The 24,200-nt window shown below is 39.1% G+C and overlaps 1 protein-coding gene across 12 annotated transcripts in view; it reads right to left on the bottom strand.

Moving 5' to 3' along the window:
- Nucleotides 1-21,928, bottom strand: part of PRRC2C (proline rich coiled-coil 2C) — a 93,940-nt gene extending 72,012 nt beyond the window's left edge. For 3 of the 12 annotated variants that reach the window (XM_046682886.1, XM_046682884.1, XM_046682889.1), the window contains exon 1: nt 21,635-21,927. The gene's annotated coding sequence lies outside the window, so the exon portion shown is untranslated. Of the gene's footprint in view, nt 1-21,626 lie in introns of all 12 variants that reach the window. The other 9 variants (XM_046682882.1, XM_046682887.1, XM_046682885.1 and 6 more) reach the window with 6 other exon arrangements.
- Nucleotides 21,929-24,200: the final 2,272 nt, after the last annotated feature.

Below are 24,200 nucleotides of genomic sequence, written 5' to 3'. Positions count from 1 at the left end.
AACTGACTCCCAAATAAACTTAAAGAATACCTATAAAAACTGAAAAAGTATCCAGCTTTCAACAAGGTAAAATCCACATTGTGGCATCTAATTAAAAACTATCATGCGGGGATGGCCTGGTGGTACAGTGGTTAAGTTTGCATCGTTCCACTTCTCTGCGGCCCAGGGTTCGCCAGTTTGGATCCCAGATGCGGACATGGCACCGCTTGGCAAACCATGCTGTGGTAGGCGTCCCACATATAAAGCAGAGGAAGATGGGCATGGATGGTAGCTCAGGGTCAGTCTTCCTCAGCAAAAAGAGGAGGATTGGTAGCAGTTAGCTCAGGGCTAAGCTTCCTCAAAGAAAAAAAACCTCCATCTCACATCCATTTTAAGACTCATTTCTGGGGGCCGGCCCTGTGGCCAAGTGGTTGCATTTGTGTGCTCCACTTCAGTGACCCCGGGTTTCACCGGTTCGGATCCTGGACACGGACATGGCACCACTCATCAAGCCATGTTGAGGCAGCATCCCACATACCACAACTAGAAGGACCCACAACTAAAAATACACAACTATGTGCCAGGTGGCTTTGGGGAGAAAAAGGAGGGGAAAAACCCAAACTGTCATGCAAGCAAAGAAGCAGAAAAATATGAACCACATTAAAGGAAAGAATCAATCAACTGTAATCAATCTAATTGACCCTAGTTGAATTAATGGACAGGGATGTTAAAAGTTATTTTCTTATAAGAGCATTCTATATGTTTAACAAGTAAAAGACTGAATACAAATAGAGACACAAAAGATATTAAAAAATCAAAACTTAGAGAAATGAAAAACACACTGGATGATATTAGCAGTATTTTAGACATTGCTGAAGGAAATAGTAAACTTGAAGTCATTAACAGATGAAAGACAATGAGAAAAAAGAACTTAAAACAGAAGTATTGGGGCCAGTCTGGTGGAATAGCAGTTAAGTTCGCACACTCTACTCTGGTCGCCCAGGCTTCACCGGTTCAGATCCCAGGCATGGACCTATGTACCACTTATTAAGCCATGTTGTGTCAGGTGTCCCACATATAAAGTAGAGGAAGATGGGCACAGACATTAGCTCAGGACCAATCTTCCTCAAAAGAAGCAGTATCAGGGCCAGCCCAGTGGCACAGTGGTTAAGTTCACAGGTTCTGCTTCAGCAGCCCAGGGTTCACAGGTTCGGATCCCGGGCACAGACATCTACACATCACTCATCGAGCCAAGCTGTGGTAGCACCCCACATACAAAATAGAGGAAGACTGGCACAGATGTCAGCTCAGGGCCAATCTTCATCAATCAATAAATAAATAAAAAAAGAAGTTTGAGTAAGCCTTGAGACAACTTCAAGCAGCCTAACCTTTGTGTAATAGGAGTTGCCTAAGGAGGAGGGGTGAGAGACAGAAAAAATAATGGCCAAAATATTACAAATTTGATGGGAACTATAAACCCAGATTCAAAAGACTCAAAAAAGTCGAAGCATAAGAAATATAAAGAAATATACCAAAGCACATCATAATCAAATTGTTCAAAACTAACAATAAAGAGAAAATCTTAAAAATAAGAGAAACAAACATAAGAAGGATAGCATGAATGTTGCCAGAAACCATGCAATTGAGAAAATATTGCAGCCACATCCTTAAAAAGTATTGAAAAAAAAGAAAATTGATAACCTAGAATTCTTTACTTAGCAAAAATAACTTTCAAAAGTGAAGACCAAAACAGAGAGCTTTCTCAGACATAAAAAAGTTGAAAGAGTTCATCACTAGCAGATCTACACTACAAGAAATGTTAAAAGTCCTTCAAACAGAAAAAGTTTTTTTGAGGATACCAGATTGAAATCTGGATCTACAGAAAAGAATGAACAGCACCAGAAATGGAACTGAGTAATACGTGAGTTTTTTATCATCATCTAAATATGTTTATCCCTGGAATGCAAGGTTGGTTTAATATTCAAAAATCAATCAATGCATCTCACCATTAAACTAAAATAGAAATGCACGATTATCTCAATAGATGCAGAAAAAACATCTGACAAAAGCTAGCAGCCATTCCTGATAAAAACTCTCAGCAAACTAGGACTCCAGCTGATAAAGGGCATCTATGAAAACCTATTTTAAAAAGTCTATTAGTAAAAAACAAAAACCTATAGCAACACCATACTTAATGGTAAAAGACTGAATACTTACCCACTGTCCTCCCAAAGATCAAGAATAAGGTGAGGATATTTACTATCACCATTTCCGTTCAACACTATTATAGAAGTTCTAGCCAGTGCAATAAGATAAGAAAAAGAAAAGGAGAATTCAGATTGGGAAGGATGAAATAAAACTGTCTTTACTTGCTGACATGATCAAATATGTAGAAAAATCTGGTGGAGTCTAGAAAAAGCTACTAGAACTAAGGAGAGTTTAGCAAGGTGGCATACAAAGTCAATACACAAAAATCAATTGTATCACTGAATAGTAGCAATGAACAACCAGAAATTGAAATGAATGTACAACTTATAATAGCAATTAAAATATAAAACACTTAGAGATATATCTGACAAAAATTGTACAAGATTTGCATACTGAAAACTACAAAACATTAAAAAAGACCTAGATAAATGGAGATATGCCATATTATGGGTCAAAAGATCCAATATAAAGATGTCAGTTCCTGCCAAAGTGATCTATACAAGAGTCAAAGCAGTCTCACATAAAATTTTAGAAGAAAAAATTCTGGAGGGAGGTGGTCAGAATTTGTCAAGCTGATTCTAAAATTCATAAAGAAATGGACAGGACCTAGCAAAAGAACTTTGAAAAAAAGAATCAAGTTGAAGGGCCAATGTCATCCAATTTCAAGACTTGTAAAGAAGCAATGAAGAAAGTGTGGTATTGGTGTAAATTAAACAGATCAATGGGAACACAATAGTCCAGAAATGTAAATATATAAAGGAGTTTGATTTTTGGCAAATGCAAAGAAAATCCAGTATATAAAGGATAGTCTTCTGAACAAATGGTGCTGGAGCAACCAGGTATACATAATACAAAAACAACAACAACAACAACAAAAACTCTGATCCACACCTCACAACATACACAAAACTCAACTCAAAATGGACCACAGCAAAGCAAACTTGTAGTCAGAAGATGAGTAAGTTCTGGAGATCTAATGCACAGCATTATGATTACAGTTAACAATACTGTATTAGATACTTCAAAGTTGCTAAGAGACAAGATCTTAAATGTTTGTTTTTTTTTTTAAAGATTTTATTTTTTTCCTTTTTCTCCCCAAAGCCCCCCGGTACGTAGTTGTATATTCTTTGTTGTGGGTCCTTCTAGTTGCGGTATGTGGGACGCTGCCTCAGCGTGGTTTGATGAGCAGTGCCATGTCCGCGCCCAGGATTCGAACCAACGAAACACTGGGCCGCCTGCAGTGGAGCGTGCGAACTTAACCACTCGGCCACGGGGACAGTCCCGATCTTAAATGTTTTAACAAAAAAAGTATGTCACAAGATGGAGGTGTGAGCTAATGCTACCGTGGTAATCATATCACAATATATAAATGCATCAAATCAATGTGTTGTACACCTCAAACTTACAGAATGTTATATGTTAATTCTATCTCAATTTTTAAAAAATGACCATAGACAAAATGTAAAACCTAAAACGCTAAAACTTCTAGAGAAAAATAGGAGAAAATCTTTGCAAACGGGGGTTAAAGAGTTCTTACAACACTAAAAGCACAATCCATGAAAGATTAAACTTATGAATTGAACTTTTGCTTTCTGAAAGACATTACTGAGAACGAAAAGACAAGCTACTGTCTGGGAAAAAAAATCTGCAAATCATATATTTATGATAAAGGACTTTTATCCAGAAATATATAGAAAACTCTCAGAACTTAATAATGAGAAAACAACCCAATTTTTAAAAAGGGGCACAGAATTTGACACTTCACCAGAGACAGATAATTGGCAAATAAACACATGAAAAGATGTCAGCATTTCAGCATCATTAGTATTTGGGAAATGCTATTTTAAATCACAGTAGGATACCTCCATACATCTACTGCATCTAAGCTAAAATTACAAAATGATTATACCAAGTGTTGATTAGGATGTGGAAGAAGTGGAACTCTCATAGCCTACTTGTGGGAATGTAAAATGTTACAACACTTGGGAAGATAGTTTGGTGGTTTCTTAAAAAGGAAAACATCCACCAACCATATGATCTCCCCCTTCCACTCCTAGGGTTTGTACAAGAGGAATGAAAACATAAGTCCATACAAAGACTTGTACTGTGGTTCAGTTTTATTTGTAATAGGGAAAAACTGGAAACAAACCAAGTGTCCACCAGCAGGTGGCTGGATAAACTAATTGTGGTATATCCATAAACAGACCATCCAAGCAATAAAAAGGAATAAACTACTGACACATGAAACAACATGGATGGATCTCAAAGTGATTAGCTGAATGAGAGAAGATAGGCTCCCTACATACATACTGTATTTTATATGAAATTCTATAGTGTAGGATTCAGATAGTAATTGCCTAGGGATGAGAATGATGAGGGGCAGAAGGAAATTCTTTTTGATGATAGATACATTATCTTGATTGTGGTAAGGTTTTCAGAATGTGTACAAGCAAAACTTAGCAACTAATACACTTTAAGTATGTGCGGTTTATTATATGTCAATAAAAATTATTTGATCTTTGTCCCCAGCCCTGGCACAGGGCTCTTAAAACTCCTTGAATTTCCCAAATGATAAGAGAGAGAAAGGTGTCTTTTATTATTCATAACAAGTCCCTTTCAACACACCAAGAGTTTATGTTAATGTAGTGACTCCTGGAAAGTCCCTAAGGATGAAGGCTGGTTCCCAGGGAAGCAATCATGTGATTAAAGGGCTGGAACTTGGGGCTGGCTGGGTGGCGCAGCGGTTAAGTGCGCCTGTTCCACTCCGACAGCCTGGGGTTCACAGGTTCGGATCCTGGGTGCAGACATGGCACTGCTTGGCAAGCCATGTTGTGGTTAAGTGTCCCACATATAAAGTAGAGGAAGATGGGCATGGATGGTAGCTCAGGGCCAGTCTTCCTCAGCAAAAAGAGGAGGATTGGCGGCAGATGTTAGCTCAGGGCTAATCTTCCTTCAAAAAAAGGGCTGGAATCTTCAGCCTCATCCACCTCTCCTCTGAGGAGAGGAGCTGGAGGTTGAACTCATCGCCTAGGGCCAATAATTTAATCATTTGTACATCCATAAAAATCCCTGAAATACTGGCTGGAAGAGCTTCCTCGAGGATGGAACACCACCAACTCCATGGAGACAGAAGCTTGGGACCCTTCTGGACCTCACCCAGTGTATCTCTTCATCTGGCTGTTCATTCATATCCTTTAATATCTTTGTAATAAACTGGTAATCTAGTAAGTTGTTTTCCTGAGTTCTGTGAACCGCTCTACCAATTAATCAAACCTCTGGTTTACAGCAAGCCAGTCAGAAGCACAGGTAACAACCCGTACTTTCAATTGGCATCTGAACCAGTGAGGGGACAGTCTTGCAGGACTGAGCCCTTATTAACCTGTGGAATCTGATGCTATCTCCAGGTAGACAGCGTCAGAATTGAGCTAAATTAGAGGACACCCAGCTGGTGGCCAGAGAATCCAAGAATTACTTAGGGTGGGGAAACCCCTCCCCCCCCACCTTACAGTGACCAGAAATGTCAGAAGTAGAGGTTAAAGAGTATAGGAGACAGACAGGAGTGTTTTTTCTTTATACAAGGGAAGGGGGGATGGGAGGGAAAGAAACACACTGGCAAAGATATTAAATTGGAGAAATCAGCAGTCCTGATAAGGAATAATAAAGAATAATGTAATAATAGAGCTAACAGTGAATCAGGAAAAAAAGTCAGAACACAATAAGCAAAGAATCAACAAATAGTGTTTCTGTTTCTGAAGTTGGTAAGAAAGCACTTTAAGATTCTTGTAACTAAAAATTAACAAATAGATAAAACTAAGAAATAGGGAAAGAACCAACTGGAAATGAAAAACAAACCTATCTTGGATAAAGTAGGAACTCAAAATCCAAACTGCAAAACAGCTCACATGAAAAACATGCAATACACAGTCATATAATTCAGAGGACTGCTCTTAAGGATTTTCATTACCAGACAAAACAATAAGCTAAAAAGTTACCCCAAAAAAGCAGGAAGGAAAAATCAAATTAAAATAAAAAACAATAAAAATTGATAATTCAAGAGCTGGCTCTTTTGGAGAAAAATATAAGTTAGCTGAAAAACTCTAATTTTCAGTTAAAACTAAGAATGAGAAAGTTGATATAAAAGACACACATGAAGAGAAGGCTTGAGAAGTAACGGTCTTCTAGGAACACAGAAATTACCAAATTTGGCTCAAAATAAAAAGGTAAAAACAACAGAAAAAAATAAAACTTGTCCAAAAGCTGTCCACCCCCAGCAAGTATCTGGCCCAGGCAGTTTCACAGGGGAATTCTGGCATCCTTTAACTGAGACAATTCCCATGCTATTGACAACGAACTAAACAGGGCTTGGCAAATGAAAGGCTACGGCCAAATCTGGCCTGTGCCTGTTTTCTATGGCCTGGGAGCTAAGAATGAGTTAGAATTCAGCAGCGTAACTTAAAACAAAGTCTAAGAATCTATCCTAAAGAAATACTAACATATGTGTGCAAAATACACATACAAGGATTCACTGCAATATAGTATGCGATAAAATTTACTTATACGTCAGTCACTGCTGACTGACATAAGTGATCCATGTTCTGAAACATATTTATTGAACACCCATTATGTACACTCCTTTGTGGACTAGATAGAGATGTAAGAGACAAGAAGCTGCTCTGACAGGTCTTACTTTCCAGTGTGGTGACTGAAATAACAGGTAAATAAGATCACTTCAGATGTGACAAATGCTGTGAATAAAACCAAACAGGACAATATGACAAAGTAACAAAGGGTCAAACTACTTTAGACTAGTTGATCACTGAAGGCCTCTCTGCGGAAAAGGCTTCTGATTTGGATTTAATGGGGAAGGAAGCAGCTTCGAGGCTGAAGAAAAGCAAATGCAAAGGCCCCAAGGCCCTGATATGCTAATCATGCTCAAAAAACATAAAAGCTGGTGAAGTAGAAGCTTTAAAAAAGGGAAAGTTGAAAGAGAAAAGAGAAGGTCAGATGAGGTAGGCCTACAGGATTTTAAATTTTATCCTTGAAGCAGTGGGAAACCACTGGATTCTGAGCAGAGGCATGTCTTTTGTTTCAAAACTATCATTCTGGCTACAATGTGAAGCATGAATTGTAGGGGGCCAAGGGTGGAACGGAGAGACATCATAGACCGCAACAGCCTAGGTGCAAGATGATGTGGCTATGGCTGAAAAAGAGACTAGATACAGGATGCTAGGAAAGACAGGACTCAAAGACAATCTGGGTCTTGAATTTGAAAAGTTGGGCATTAAGTGAGGTGAGGAAGATTAGATTTAGGGAAGATGGGGGAGAAGGGGAAGCAAGAGTTCTGTCTTAGCCATGTTAGTTTGAGATATTTATAAAGACAACCAGAGATCTGTACAGAAAAATGCTCAAAAAAAGCACAGTACGTGATTTTTTAAAACAAACAATATATGCTAAATACAAAAAAATATAATCTACATGTCAAGTATGAAAAACTTTACAAAATCATACCACAAATTATCAGCAGTAGACACTGTTGATCATAAGTGACTCTGACTTTGTTATACATACTGCAAGATCTAAATCTAAAAACTAAGTGTAACAGAAAATTAGGAAAAAATAAACGTTTTAAGAAGCAATAACTTGAAATGAAAAATTAATTTCAAGATCAGAAAATGAAAAAAAGTGTATGATATATGCTTAAGACAAACAAAAGAATTTAAAAATCTATCCTCACTGGCATTGCGAACATCTAAAATATGTAAAAATATTAATGACTACAGGTAAACAAAAAGTAGTTGACGAACGTGGATTCACTTGACTTCTCCTCAACTGCTTTGTGGTTTATGCAACAAATAAAAATTAGAAAAATCTACAAACACATGCACATAACTACTTTGCTAAGTGAACATTCATTGAGTATAACACCATTGTCATGAATCCTCTTTTCACCATCAATGGTGCTTGCGAGTAGGGTAATGCCTCTTTCTTTTGAACACTAGCATGGGAACCTAACCCACATCTATGACACTGTTTCCAAGGGATAACATATCTTCTCTCTTGTGTGCACTTGCCCTTGGATACTAAAACCCTAATGAGACCAATGTCCTCTTAAAGCCTGCTGGAGTAATTAGTACATTCTCTGAAATACAATTTAGCAAAGCAATTCTCTACAGGTTAAACAGAAACAAGCCTTCTAAAAGTACCTCCCTACTGCCACAGTGACAATATTCATTCAACATTTATATAACAAATGTATTGAGAACTAATAAACTGTCAAATGTTGTTTTAGATGTTGGGATATATCATGAAAAGGCAGATGATGCCCTTGCCTTCGTGAAACCTTTAACAAACAACAAACAATAAAAATATGGGAATGAAAAACTCAACCAGGTAAAGGGATAGAGCAAAGAGGGGAAAGAAACTTAGGAGAGGATGGCAAAGGTCTGGAAAACCTCTCTGAAGAGGTGACAGGAACTAAGAAAATCAATCAACAGTTCTCAACACAGGCTGCAGAGACTTATCCAGAAAGGTTTTGAAAGACACTATCTGTCCAGGCCCCTTGCTAGGCCAACTAAATCAGAGTGGCTGGAGCTGGGGCTGGCAAAGGCATTCTTTGAAAAGCCACCCAAGTGTCTCTAAAGTATAGCCACAGTTGAGAACCACTGAAAAAACAAACCAATTTTGATCTGGGAGAAGGTTCAACTCTAAATGTCAGGACAGGAAGCCAGGGTAGGCAGAAGTCAGGCTGTGCAGAGCTAGGAGAAGGAATACTGCCCTTGAGTTTATTCCAAATGCCATGAAGAGTCATGGAGGGAAAAATTAACCAAAAATCTCAACTGCTGAATAAATGCATGGCTGCATTCAGCAGACCCACATCTTAAGTAACAAAATGGTACAATTTAGATAATTAGTAATTCAAAAACCCCTGAAACAGTAAGCTCAGTAAGAGCATTTCTCTTCACCTTGACAGTTTCTGATTCCAAAAAACATATTGGCATAGTTATAGGAGATAAAAGAACTATATCCTCTACTTGCAACATTTTTAATTTTGAAAAGCTTTTTATTATGTATACGCTATTAAGAATACATCACCGTCCTGCTTACTATATACCGAAAAATCTAAATCATTAAGGGCTGAGGGTCAGTCTACAAAAATAAAGCCTTATGAATAACACACCCCTATTCTGCTTAAGGGAAGAGAACGTAATCACATTTCTAAATTCAAGGTTCTATGACTCTAAGCATTGCTGATAAGAAACTACCATGTTCTATTGAAATTGATGTACCAAAACACGTGCATCTGCATTTTCCCAATTCTGAACAATGAACATATATTAACTTGTAAACAGGTATTTTTTTTTTGGAAAAAACTTTACGATGAAAGAAGGAAAAAATGAAGGAAAAAAAGCAGCCAGTGTTTTTAAAGCTAAAAGACTGTTTCCCAAAGGTCTACAGGAAATTTGGAAGGCAGCAGTTTATCCTAATATAATGAAAGGATGACAGTGAACAGTGCTAACAAAACGATGGTGTTCATGAGAGGACAGCTATTGTAGGTTGAAAATTTGTGGGGAAAAAATTTGTAAAGGGTTCCTACATCAAGAGATTAGCTGTGATCTTGACAATTCCTTCAGTGCCAAAAACTGTAAGATCCTAAAGTTACTCATTTACAATCACAAAAGGATTTTAAAATATTCAATACGGAAAACATTATTTTAAGTGATAGTTAAAATCTAGTAAATCTGAAAAAATATGTATACTTTTGCAAATTGCCAATTTGTTAAACTCAAATGACAATCATAATCTTTCTGGCCACAATGGGCTTCTAAGTATCCAAGCTCTGTTTACCTCTCCTTCCTCATTATTCTTATAGTGACTGTTTAGTTTCTCTGGAAAATACAGTACAATGTCCCACTCATTTAAATAGTTAACATTAAAAAGAAACCTCAACTATTTCCAGATGAGCATATTGCACACACTCAAGAAATGTTTTATTGAGCAAATAAAGAATGTCTACTAAATAATAAATAACAGTCAAGTATCACAAGTATACAACGCAAACAGCTTCTGTGTAAACCATTTTCTTTGGTTTCTGCGACCCTCTGACAGCTTTCAGTCTGCGACTGAGACTTTTCCCCTATCTCTCTACATAAATGTTAACATGCTTTTTCCATCTCTCTTGCCTGCTCTCTTCTCTGTATGCTTTCTCCTTTGGCCATCTCATCTACTGTTCACTTCTTCAGTAAGGATAATTCCCAAAGCTTTCCTTCCAGCTACAATCTTAGACATACATTTGTAATTATCTAAAGAACAAAACATCTTCACTTAAACTTCTCGACGGAACTACAAACTCAAAATGTTTAATTCCCTCATTCACTCAATATTTACTGAGTGCTTACTGTTATCAGGCACTACCAGAAACAAATAAAAAGGAGACATGCTGTCCTCATGGACTGAATGGAGATAGTTTGTAAATGTGAGAAGGTTGGAAAAGGTCTGCAAAGAACTGGGAGGAAAGACAGCCAACCAGGAAAATGAGGCATGGTGACAAGCAGCACTGAAACCTCCACAGGAGCTGGAGATCAGGAATATACAGTACTCCCATGTCTGTGCAGTTTGAAGACACTCATCAATGTCCAGCAGCACATCCAGGAGTGGGGAGTGGTGGGAAGCACACAGCAGCTGGATCGAATAAGAAATTATAGTTGTACCAGACAGGTGTTAATGAAAAGCAAGGGAGTTGAGGATACTACCAGGAGAATGGTTAGAGTAACATTCACGGAAGTCTAAGCCAGAGTGAAGAAAGACAAGCTGGAAGACAACAAGGAGGAGGGCAGAAGAGACTGGCAATTTCAATAAGGTTGAATAAAAGCTCTAACAATAGTAATTACTGAATGCTTACTGAGTCAACATTACTATGGACTGCTTTGTTCATTTAGTAAAAACAACAAGAGGAAATGTACTGAGTGACAAAACTGGAGGCACAGAAGCTTGTGATTTGAATTTAAGGTTTCAGGTTATTTTCTAAACCTGAGCTCTAGAGATGCAGTATAATGTAAAAATATCGGATTGGGAATAAGAAGAGCTCAAAGCCCAAGTCACCAAAACTTACCATTGAAGAAACAACCTTCTATCAGTAAAACAACTTGCCCAAAACTCATACGGCTAGGAAGTGATGGGGCCAAGATGAAATCTGGGGTTGACACCAAAGCCAGTGTCCAAGATAACCTTACTGTATGAAAATCAGAATTCAATTTTCATTATAGAAGAGATAAACATCAAACCTTTAATATATAAATAACATGCCATTTGAGGCGAAGACATTCTAAAAGATTCAAATTTTTATTATCAAAACTTATTCTATTACAATACAGAGTAAAATATCGAGGATAAAAAAATTGTATAAACAAAACATAGTAACATCTCTACTAACAAATGTATTCCATCTGTTGCAGAAATGTCATTTTAAAGTATAATCATGTAAAAAGTGTAAGAAGCAACGTACTATAGATTATAAAAAAAGGGGAGGGTGCTATGTACTGAACTGTGTCCCCTCGAAATTCCTATGTTGAAGCCTGAATTCCTGGTGTGATGGTATTTGGACCTAGGGCCTTTGGGAGATAATTAGGTTTAGGTGAGGCATTGAGGGTGGGGCCTCATAATGGGATTAGTGCTCTTATAAAAGGAAGAGACCCCAGAGCTCTCTCCCTCTGCCCTGTGAAGACAAAGCTAGAAGGCAACCATGGGCAAGCTGGGAAGGAAAACCTCACCAGAACTCAACTATGCTGACACCCAAATCCTGGAATCCCAGCCTCCATAACAGTGATAAATTTCTGTTGTTTAAGCCACCCAGTCTATGGCATTTTCTTATGGTACTTGGAGATAACAAAGACAGAGAGATGGATGAATTAACTTCAGAAAACAGCATTTTGTCTGTCACTCAAAATTTTTTTTTTTTTAAGATTTTATTTTTCCTTTTTTTCCCCAAAGCCCCCCGGTACATAGTTGCATATTTTTAGTTGTGGATCCTTCTAGTTGTGGCATGTGGGACACCGCCTCAACATGCTCGAGGAGTGGTGCCATGCCTGCACCCAGGATCTGAACTGGTGAAACGCTGGGCCACTGAAGCAGAGCGCACGAACTTAACCACTCAGCCACGGGGCCGGCCCTATGTCACTCAAATTTTAACTAAATTTTCCTTTTAAAATAAAAAAGTCAAGACATTCACCATACTCCTCTGAGTTGCAGGCCAATCAGCATTCACAAAATACACGCTTTCTGAAAAGTTTACTTTCAGCTTAACTCCCCCCTCTTGATTTTAAACACATTAATTAATCAAAGTACTAGTCCTTACACACTCCTCCTTAAACAAATACAACACAAATGAGAATCACAGAATATCTGAAGTTGAAAATTATTTTATAAAGAATGTGGTCAATATGAAGTAATGTGACCTGAATAACGAACACATTGAACCCTGTCCTTCTCAAAGTCTTTTGTCAAAAACCTGGATAAAATCCTGGAAGGTAGTCATCACATATGATACATACATCTGAAAGAATGCATTCAATGACTTTCTTAATATTTAAAAAGATCTCGAAATGCTAGGCAGAATAAAATTGGATGTAAGAATAGTTATATAGTCATAATTCAAAAATGGAATTTCACAAATACAGAATACAGACCAAGCCTGTTCATATAAACAGGACAGCCAGTGACAGCGAGCAGCATGGCAGCACTGCTTTTACAAAAATGGCTAGTTTATGGGGCTGATCCCATGGCCGAGTGGTTAAGTTCACTGCGGCGGCCCAGGGTTTCACCAGTTCGGATCCTGAGCATGGACACGGCACCGTTCGTCAGGCCACGCTGAGGGGGCATGCCACATAGCACAAACGGAGGCACTCACAACTAGAATATACAACTGTGCACTGGGGGCTTTGGGGAGAAGAAGAAGAAGAAGAAAAAGAAGAAAAAAAAGAAGACTGGCAACAGATGTTAGCTCAGGTGCCAATCTTTAAAAAAAAAAAGGAATTAAAATAAGAAAAAAATCGGCTACTTTAATAGAAATCTAATGCACAGATCTCGAACTGTAAAATGGTTCCACTGATTTTGTGTTTATCACACTTACAGAGTACTGTGCTCAATTCTGGGCTTCATTAAGACAAATATTAAAAAACAAACTAAACTGGATACAAAGGAAAAACTCTGTTTAGTTTATCCATAGGTGGAAACAAGTTATCTTAGAATAAAAAACTCACAGCATACTCTACTTTCACAATCTGCCAAGCAGCCCAAAGAGCTGAGAGAGGAAGTGATTTGTAATTTTGCTGAGGCACAAAATTCGATGCCATGAGGTATGTAACAGAAGGGTGCTTCTAGGAAACCAACTTAGAAATTCCTTCCTTGCCATACCCCCATTTCCAGGGTTTTTCTTTTTTAGAGATACAGTAACTCTTGTGAAGAGAGACATACCTGTTTCTTTGTGGGAAAAAGAGCTCTGAAAAGAAAGCCAAAACCTAGTGCAGATGAGGGAAGTAAAGAGAAAGTGAACAGCTTTGAATGCTATTATGGTGTTCAAATATTCGGAAATTTGGAAGATCTTAAGATACATGTTCTGCGAATGTTCCAAAGATTGATTACAGTGTCCTCCTGGTCACCAGACGCATTCAAACAAAAACAAAATAAGCCTTTGTCAGAGACGTTTTAAACCTAATTCTTGCTTTGGGTAAGAGGTTGAACTAGTCACCTTCTAAGGTCACTTCCATTGCTAACTGTTACAATCATTTAGTTATCCTCAAATTAGAGTGACATTAAATATTTTCAAAGATCCATTTGCTTCTATAATAGTAAAGCTAAGAATATCACCATATGCTGAACACTTCTACTACAAATAACACTACAGCAAAAGCATTAAAAATTGTCATTTTAAAAAACAAAGTGTAATATAAATAAATCCGTTGGCGTTCTAATCAGAATGAGAGAAGGGCTCAGGCTGTTCTTAGAAACTGAAACATGAAAATTAAGTTTCTGGGGCAGAAGAAAGCTTTAACAATCAGAAAAGAAATGTAGCTATTAAATTTTCTGTACTATAAATTACTGTTCTAGCAAAGTAAAGCCGTGTGTCTACCATTTACTTGAAGAGGTGACTGCCAGAGCACTCTTTCTGACAACTTACAATATTTTAAAACTGTTCACATTATACAATTACTTCTCTTAAAACTGATTTCGTTTCAATCCCAGCTCTACCATTTAGGAGCTGGGTGGTTTTATAGCATAATTGTGGCATATGCATATTATGGCATAAGCATTTCCCTAGTCATTAAATAGAATTCTGAATTTTTATTGTCTCATCTGTGGGCTGTATCTTCCAGTCTGCTGTGAGACTTACTTCATAAAGTGTTTGTATAAAGCTCTAAGAATAGTGTCTGGCACGCAATAAGAACTTAATAAATGGTAATAATATTTTCAACACTTACACATTACAAATAAAAACCAAAGCTTAGTTTCTTAGTCAACTTTATTTTTTGCAAGGCAAGTAGGTTCGATGTTATGGGAGAAAAAAAGCAGCATTCTCTTCAAGATGCTCATCTGACATGAATTATTCTAAACCTTTCATATAACTAAAAACTGCCTTTCAGGGTTGGAATCTTAAGTTTAAAGTTTGTTAGCATCTCTCCCCGCCAAGTACTGGCTCTCTTATTCTACCACTAAAATATCTGACTTGAGACATGTAAAGCCACCCATTTCTTCCTTTCTCCTACTTTCTACTTTCATTTTTTCCATGTTTTCAAACGTGTCATAAATATAACTACGCAATCAAAATATTTTTTTCTTTCTGGTCAGAAAAACCAAGCGATCAGCAAAGGTGGGCTAGACTTGACTTTTTAGTCCTTATTCAACAGTTCTTTCTCAGCAGAAGAGAGACTTTCTCCGCCTCCAAAATGTCCGAAGACTCTGGTTCCACAGTTGGGAGATATTTCATCTTTCTACATTCTGTATCCTAACTGTGGCATGTGCTATACAAATCCACACATATTAAAACTCATAGAAATGTACATCAAAAATATCCAATTTTTCTTATCTAAATTTCAAAAACTCATACAGCAATATAACCCACCTCCGCCTCTCTGTCAAAAGCCTCATTTCAATAATACCCTTTTTGTGCTTTTAAAATAAAATTCCTGTCTCCTTTTCCTAACCTGGAGAAGTAATTCTATACCTCCATATTGTGCTTCTTAAAAAGTTACTTAAAATACAGGCCAAACTACAATGGTCATATTGCCAAAAATCTAAACTTTAATTGGATCTGAAAATTTATAGTGTTTTTCTGAAGATTAAATTGCATTAAGTATAATTCTACTCAAGTATAAATTCTCTCTCTCCTTTGAAATCTGATAATCTATGTTTGATATTTAATATAGTCTGTTCCCCAGTTACTAGAAATATTTAATAAGCTACAATACTCATCTTTAAAATACACTGGATATACTGGAATTCTGTACTTGCCTAACTACTTAACCTTAGTAAAAGTTCTAAGCTTTTTGTTCCTTAGTAACCACTTCTCCAGTCTCCCAATTGTTTTTGATGTTGTTCTAAATGTACCTTTAGTAGGTCTCTTGAAGGAACCTCTCAAAGCATCCACTGGCCTCCACAGGGCCTTTGGGCGAACAGAAAAAACGTATGGTTCCAGGAAGATACAGATACTCCTCTTGGTGAGGGACTGATGCCTTGGGAGAAGTGGAGGCACAATTTCCCCTGGGAGCCTAGCCAGTGCACAGGACTCTGTAAGCAGAACATGGGCTGGATTTCAGTCCTTGTTGCCTCCTTCAGCCCGACATAATTGTGCAGTGCACAAACTGCACAACCACATACAGCAGCCCTGCACTTTCAGATTATACATTAGGAAAAAGGGAGGAAGGAAGATCAATTATTAACTTCTCTAGACACCCATTCTCCAGCCATCACGTGCATTCATCTCTTATACTGCAGACTCGAGATTTATTTAGAGGGGCTCTTCCAACCTCACAGGGAATCTACCCTCCCTTTACCTTTGTTTTCCATGGTTCTCTTTTCTGTTTTAAACATGGTCAAGACTCATGTGATATCAAAGAATATTAAATTCAAAAGATCTATACAGACATTTAATGTGATCTTTGCACCAGTCCTGTGAGACGGGGGAAGAGGCATTATCCTTATTTCAAAGGTTATATCTAAAACTTGAAGAAGCCAAGTCACTTGCCCCCAAAGTTAAGCTGGCGCAAAGTGACAAAAGAACTAAACCTCGGTTTTTAAACTCAAGAGTCCAGACCTCATTTTGAGTATTCAACGCACCTAAAAATCAAGAGGTCTTACCACTTATTCTTCCTGCTGAAACATTCACCCTTATTACTTGACAGAAATTCTTTTAGGGTCACCAAGGATCTCTCAGTGAAATCCAAAGGCTACTTCTCACATATTTTTCTGAACTCTGCTGCTTTTGGCTATAATAATCCTAATTTTTAGATTTTTCTCTTCCACCCTGATTTCTGTCATGACTTCCTTCTTCACTTATTCATTCTTGTTCTCCTTCTCTTGCCATAGATTGTTTTAGACATCCTGCTTACATTTCTCGGTCTAAATAAACCCACCCCACTTTGCAGTTTTTCATGGAAATAGTTGTCCCAGGTATGTAGTTAAGGCTGTTATTTATATCTCTGTTCCTGTAATGATGCTGTTTCCTGTTTGATGACTATTCCACTCTAGGCTTTCATCACTTCTGGGCTTTAATTCCAACTGTTGCCTGATCCTACCCAGCATTCATTTCTTATAACAGTTATGTCCCAAAGGGTGGAATATAGAAGACTACTGATGGCATATTTGATGATTTTAAGTGGTCCACAGAGGAATATTTAAAATTATATATTTTAAAACATTTTGGGGAGGCAAATGGTAAAATCAAATAATCATGTGAACTTTTCTTTTAAATTCACCTAATGAAAAGACAGTAAGTTGAATTAAAGAAAAACTAACACACAGATGGTTTGAAGACAAAGCAAAAATCATGACTGACTTAAGTTTACAAAAAACCGGCCACTGGGAGATCCATGTAGCATGGAGGCTACACACAAGCTCTGGTCAAGGATTCAAATCCCACTGGGAGACCCATGTAGCATGGAGGCTACACACAAGCTCTGGGCCAAGGATTCAAATCCCACTGAACTAGCAAAGTAATTTTAAACAAATTACTTAAACCTCTTTAAATCCTAGTTTTCTAGTTGTGTACTGGGAATAAAAAAATCCACCTCATGTTCTTAGCTCAGTGCCTGGCATGGTAAGTGCTCAACGAATATTAATAATTACAATTATTCTTGATCTCTCCTGGCCATCATGCCTTCACTTGTAATCAACTGGGCACTCAATTTATACTACAATTTTTCATTATGGATTTTCTTCCCCGAATTTCCCTTACCTGCTTATATATCTTTAGTTTTATCTTGTGGTATGAATCCAAATCTTTTTTTCCCCCAAGGAAAATCAGCCATGAGCTAACATCCACCACCAATCCTCCTCTTTTTGCTGAGGAAGATTGGCCCTGAGCGAACATCTGTGCCCATCTTCCTCTATTTTATATGTGGGACACCTGCCACAGCATGGCTTGCCAAGAGGTGTATAAATCTGCACCCGGCATCCGAACTGGCGAACCCTGGGCTGCCAAGGCATAGTGTGCGAACTTAACTGCTGTGCCAGCAGGCAGGCCCCAAAATTTCAATAACTTTGAATATTAGTCCTTAAGATTGTGAAAATCCTGGTAGTGGGAACCAAAAGTCAAATTCCTCTGAGTCACTGGGCCTTACAAAATTAAAAGAATCTTTAATGTTTGTTGAATACATCCAATAATTAGGAAGGAAAATCTGATGCAAATAAATCTCATAATGCACAGTACATAAACACAAACTATTTGAAAGCATCTGATACTATTCTAATGGGTAAATAAACAGGAAAAAAAAAAAAAAAGACAAGAGTATTCTTTGCTCCACTACGATATCTGTCAGTTGAACCTTAGTTGTGGGACTGTTCTATTGTTTCTTAATCTCATTGATTCAACAATAGATAATAAACTCTAGGTGTATGCCAAACATCATAGGGTGATGAGGACCTGGAAACAGTCTAGTAAAGGAAAACAGATTAATATTAGAACACATACAAGTAAACAGAAAATTACCTGACAATATGCTATGTAAATAATACTCAACAGTGTTTTTTCAATACTAGATGTGCTCCACAAATGCTGATTATATCCCATTCTCTTTAATGTAGAGCACCTAGCAGCACCACATGGGGGTGAGTACATTACACTGACAGTAATAATTTTATTGCTCTCTCGTGTTCAGACTCTAGGTATATGCTAACCTATAGAAAATATATGTAATATAGAAAAGTTTTTGCCTGCCAATTAACAACCATTGAAACTCAGTAATAGCCTTTGTTTGATCTGATTTGCCAGCAAATAAGTGCACACAAAGGCCCCAAAACATGACTGGCCTTCTGTTAATCTAAAGCAAAATGACGACTAGAAATATAACTGGGAAAAAGATGAGTTTATATTTAGCCTTTCTCGGGGTTGGGAAAAAACATACAACAGAAAACTTACTGAAGCTACCCTCTCTAGAGAATGCTTTTACCCACAAAGATGTCCTGACTGATAGATCAATGGATTATTGAGAAATTTAAAATGTTATGACTCAGAAAACTAACTTAATTCTCAAGATTTCTAGGCAACAGCTAACGTGGACTGAGATAAGCTTTCGCTGTGTTACCCTATTCATAAGGTGACAAGTCTAGCGTTACTGAAAGAACATTAGTCGTAGTTTAGTCAGACACAACTTTTAGATCTCCTTCACTGCGAGAATAGGGTTCTGCACCAATTTGTGTGACATTTTATCAATGATCAATCCTTGCCTTACACAAATATGGCATAAATAGCATCTGAAACCCAAGTTACTCAACTGACTTACAAACGGAAGCAGTGTCTGGGGAGCAGGAGAAAGGAGGAGACGTAACATAATCTTCAAAGACATTTTACAGTAGGGATAGAGGGGCACGGGAGACGGGGGCAGGAAGGAATGAGCCAGAATTTCTCTATTTTCAGCTACATGCAATACACTGATCCCAGGGTTACTGAATGGAGAGCATGAAGAAGAAATCTATAAGAAGCAAATCCAGTATGTTAAGTGCAAAAAAAAAAAAAAAAAAAAAAAAAAATATTTTAAGAAAAAAAAAAAAAAAAAAAAAAAGGAAAGATATTCGTGTCCAAAAAGTCCTTAGAAAAAGAGGGAAGAAAAACTATTCCTTAAATTGCGAAAGACTACATACCCGATTCTGAGAATATACAGATTACTTACAGCTCCAAAGAGAGTATTTTCTTCTCCCAATATTCTGCCATTCTCCCTCCGCTAGATGACCTGTTACTATGTACTGAGCACAGTAATAAGCCCTTTATACACATTATCTTCGTTAATCCTACAGCAAGCCTTGGAGGGAGGTACTATTATCATCATCATCTCCACTTTACGGATAAGGAAATACTGTATCAATAATATATAGGCCAGATTTCGAAATTTTAAAATTATATCTTTCATCCTATAGAGTTAGAGGATTACTCAACTGGCCTTTAAATAGGTAAGGGTACAAAAATTAGCTTCTACCCCATCCCCAAAGCAGCTATAACCCATTTTTTACACCTTGCAACACTTTAACCTTTACATGCAACAATGTTTCTATACTGAAGTCAAAGGGGAAAAAGACTAGGTTAATAATGCTGTATCTTATTTAGTTACCACAGTACCTAAAATTACAAGAAACAGGGAGGCAGCTCTATGGTTTAGAGCATCCCCTTTGGGTTTACACAGTGTGGGTTTGAATCTATACAGCACCACCAGTATCACCTGTGTGACCTTGGGTGGGTTACTTTAATCTCTCAGATTTCATTTCCTCATCTGTAAAATGGGGATGATGATAACAGCATCTCCCTCGTAGGCCTGCTGTAAGATTTAAAAAGATAACGTGTGTAAAGGGCTTATTACTGTGCTCAGTACATAAAAATCAACTAACGGTGGAGAGAGACAGTCACATATACAAGCTCCCAGACCAAAATATAAAAATAAAAGTAAAAAGCCTATATTCGGAAAATTTCACTACAGAAAAGAATTACTATTTGACTACATGCTAAAGATAAAGCTAAAATTCAATCTATTCTTCATTTCTTTCTAGGGGATCAATGCATTTGAGGTGGGCCAGAAAAGATGCTGCAGTGCATCTGTGACACACACCTAAAGATGGCTCCAGTCAGAGAAGCATCTTAATCACCAATAGAGGAGGTTAAATCTACTTTTAACAAACGCTGGAGTTAGGCTTGGTGGGCGCTTTTTAAAGCGTCACCCTATCATTTTTACTTGCAGGAGTAAGCTATCAAGCAGTTAAGAATCTTGATTCCTCTAGTGCATTCCAAACGAAAACCTTACAGCACAGCACAGTCGCCTACTCCTCAATTCCAAGTACCCTAGCGAAGTATGAATCTATGAACTAGGCTGAAGATCGGCCAATGCGGAAATCCGGGAAGCTTTTGGAAGCCAGCAAACATCTGGCATGTCGGAAATCTCAAAAAAATCTCAAATCAAGTCAAAAGAAATATACCTCCCTTGAAAGGAATCAGACGCACTCCTCTCGGGTAAAGGAAGAATTTATCAGTGTTCCCACTGGCCCCCACGCCCTTTTCTTCAGGTCCTGAAACGCTGCCTGGACCGTAACACCAAGAATACCATCTCAAAGAGAAGCAGCTGCAGAGCGGGATTCCCCGCGCGGGTCGGGGGACGGAGAGGCCTAGGGTGGGAAAGACTCGCCAAATCCGCCTCTGGAGTTGGGGGAGCACGTCCCCAGCGGAAGCAGAGTTGGTCCAGATGCCCCGAAGAGCTTCTCACCGAGTCAGGTCCTCACCCCGGTCTCTCCCACACACGGCCCACTGCAGACTGCACCCTCTCTCCACGCGGAGAGGCAGGCAGGGGCGGCCCCAGACAAGCCGGGAGCAGTCTGGGGAACGCAGCCCCCCGCTGGAAGGAGAGGCCGCGCGCCCGCCCATCCCGCCGGACGGAAACTCCCTCGGCTCGCCCGACAACGCGCGTAATCCCCCCGCAGGGCCTGCGCGGCGGCGCGGCGGGGAGGCCGGCAGGTCCGGAACTGCCGCCGCGGACCACATGGGCCGGGTGTGACTCCGGTTTCCCGCTCCCCGAGCAGGAGGCCGAGACTTCCCCAGACACAGAGACGGCGGGAACCAACGAGTAAGAAGGGGATGCCGCCCCAAGGCCCTCTCGGCGCTGCTCGCGGCCTCCGGGGCCGGGCAGCGCGCCCCCGGCCCAGGCCGCCCTCCCCAGCGGGGCCCGCTCTGAGCGCAGATCCTACGCCCTCACCTCCTTACCGGCCAGGGCGAGCGTCAAGCTGAGTGCGTGCGCACTTCGAGGGCCTCCGCCGAGCTCTGATCGGGGGACGGGGGAGGGGAGACGCGGGGGAGGGGGAGGCTGAAGGACCGCCGGACTGGGAAAGCCGAAGCTGCGGATGGACAAACCGCCAAAGCACTTTCGCTGCTTCCCGGGAGGGAGACAGCGAGCGAGAAAAAGAAGCAAGATGGCGGCTAGCCAGCCCCTACGTACTACGTAATGCCGCGGCGTACGTAAGGCAAATCTCCGCAAGACCGCCCTCCAGCGCAGGGACCGCCGGATCACGTGAAGCCTCCGTGGCGGCCCGACCCCGGCGGGAGGCGACAGCGCCTCCTGCCTGAGGGAGGGAGTTTTTGCAACCCGAGTTCCTGCTGCAGGGTGACGATTTAGCCTGGGCTCTCTCCAGGAACTCTTGAATAGACCACGATTGCGGGTTGGTATGTCCCGGGAAGTGAGCACTCTTGTATGGGTGGCTAGGTGTGTGAATTGGTTAAACCAACGGTTTGGCAGTATGTATCAAAATTAAACTATTCATACTCTTTAACCTTGATATTTGACAATATCTTGATATTTTCCAGAAATGTACATACACGTTATTTATAATACCAAAACCTGTCCATGGATAAAGATGTAGGTAAATAGGTTGACACATCCATATTATGGAATATTTTGACGCCATTAAATTCAGAATAATATTTAATGACCAGGGAAATGCTTATGCCGTAATATGCTTATGCCATAAAAACACACATGTATATGCATATTTATACAAAAAAAGACTTAAAAATGTACTCTGAAATGTTGATAGTGGTAAACATGTTAACAGCAGTTTTCTTAGCGCAATCAGATTTTTAAAAATATTTTATGTATACCTTTCTATAATTTTCAGATTTTATAATCAGAAAAAGTTTTAATGTGTAATGAAAAAAGTCATAAAATTATGAGAAACAAATGATAAATGTATGCATACACGTATATAGTGTGTATTTATATAGTGTGCATGTGTGTAAATATATATGGCGTTGTATTTAAGATTCAAAAAGCATTACATGTTTTCTTAGGCTTTAGAATAAAACAAGAACAGATATGAATACTAGTTCTGCTACTTAATTGCTATGTAGTGTGGATAAGTTACTTAACATCTCTTAGATTCAGTTTTCTCATTTGTAAAATGGAGATAATACCTACTTCTCCAAGTTTGTGTTAGTCGCTCACCAATATTTTTTGAGCACCTATGCTATGCACTAGGTACTGGAATGCAAAGAAAAGAACAATTAAGGTTCTGGTCCTAATGAAGCAGTCTAGTGATGCGGATTAAATAATAGATTTGGAAATGTGCAATGAAGGAAACAAACAGGATATCAAGATAAAAAATAACCAGGAAGAAGGGCAGGAGGAATTTGCCTTAGAAAGGATGGTAAGTACCTCTCTGAGATGGTGCCATTTAAACAGGGACCTAAATGATAACAAGCAGCAGCAATGCGAAGAGTAGGTAGAAAAGTGCTCTGGACCAAGTGAACTGCAACTGCAAATGCCTGGCTTGGGAAAGAGCTTGGAATGTTCTAGAAACTAGGAGAGGAAGATGTGTGGAGCTTAGTTGAGAGAGAGTGGCATAAGATGAGACTAGAAGGAGAGACAAGGGCTAGGTTCAGAGGGGCCTTGGTGGCCAGGGTGAGGAGTTCAGAGTGTCTTCTACGTGCAGTGAAAAGCCATCAGAAGGTTTTAAGAAGGAGAGCCACGTGATCTGATGTTATGTTTTAAGGAGATCACCATTACTGCTGAGTGAAGAGTGTGAAGAATGGATTGGAGGGAGGTAAGAATGGGAGCAAGGAGCCTCACTAGGCAGTAATGAAGTAACTGCAGTAGTGAAGAATGATAGTAGCCTGGACTAGGATAGAGGCAGTGGAGGTGGAGCAGAAGTAGACAAGTTTGGTATACATTTAGGGGCTAGAATATAATTGCTTGAGGGAGTTGATCACTTCTAAATGAGCAGAGTGTGTGAAGAAAAGAGAAGAACCAATGGCAACTTATAGATTTATGGCTTGAACAACTGGGTGGCTGAGAGTGACATTTATAGAGACTATGGAGATGGGAGAAGGAAGGAAAACTGGCTGGTGGAGGAATAACAATTAAATGGTAAAAAGAAAAGTGGGAGAATCAAATTTTTGACATGTTAATTTTGAGATGTTCATGTAATGTCAAACTGTAGATCAAGTATGCAGTTGACATGCATGTCTAGAGTTAAGAGGGGAGGTCATGGTTGGAGATATATTTGGGCTCCATAGACATGTATTTCATATGTATTTCATGCGTATTTCGTAGACATGTGTTTAAAGTGGTGGGAAGAGAGAAGATCACTCAGAGAGAGGGAGTAGAGAAAGAAGAAAGGGCCAGCCCTCAGGAACAACAATATTTAGGGATTAGGTGGAGGAGGACTTAGCGAAAAAGACCGAGGAGAAGGCAGAAAACTGGAAAACCCAAAGTGGATAATGTCACAGAAGCCAAAAGAGGAGAGTATCACAAGGAGGTGTGAGCAATCAACTATGT

The sequence above is a fragment of the Equus quagga genome, chromosome 13 (assembly GCF_021613505.1).
Source record: "Equus quagga isolate Etosha38 chromosome 13, UCLA_HA_Equagga_1.0, whole genome shotgun sequence".
NCBI classification, from domain to species: Eukaryota; Metazoa; Chordata; class Mammalia; order Perissodactyla; family Equidae; genus Equus; species Equus quagga.
The sequence above is the reverse complement of the archived record's forward strand: the minus strand, read 5'-3'. Positions and strand labels throughout refer to the sequence as shown.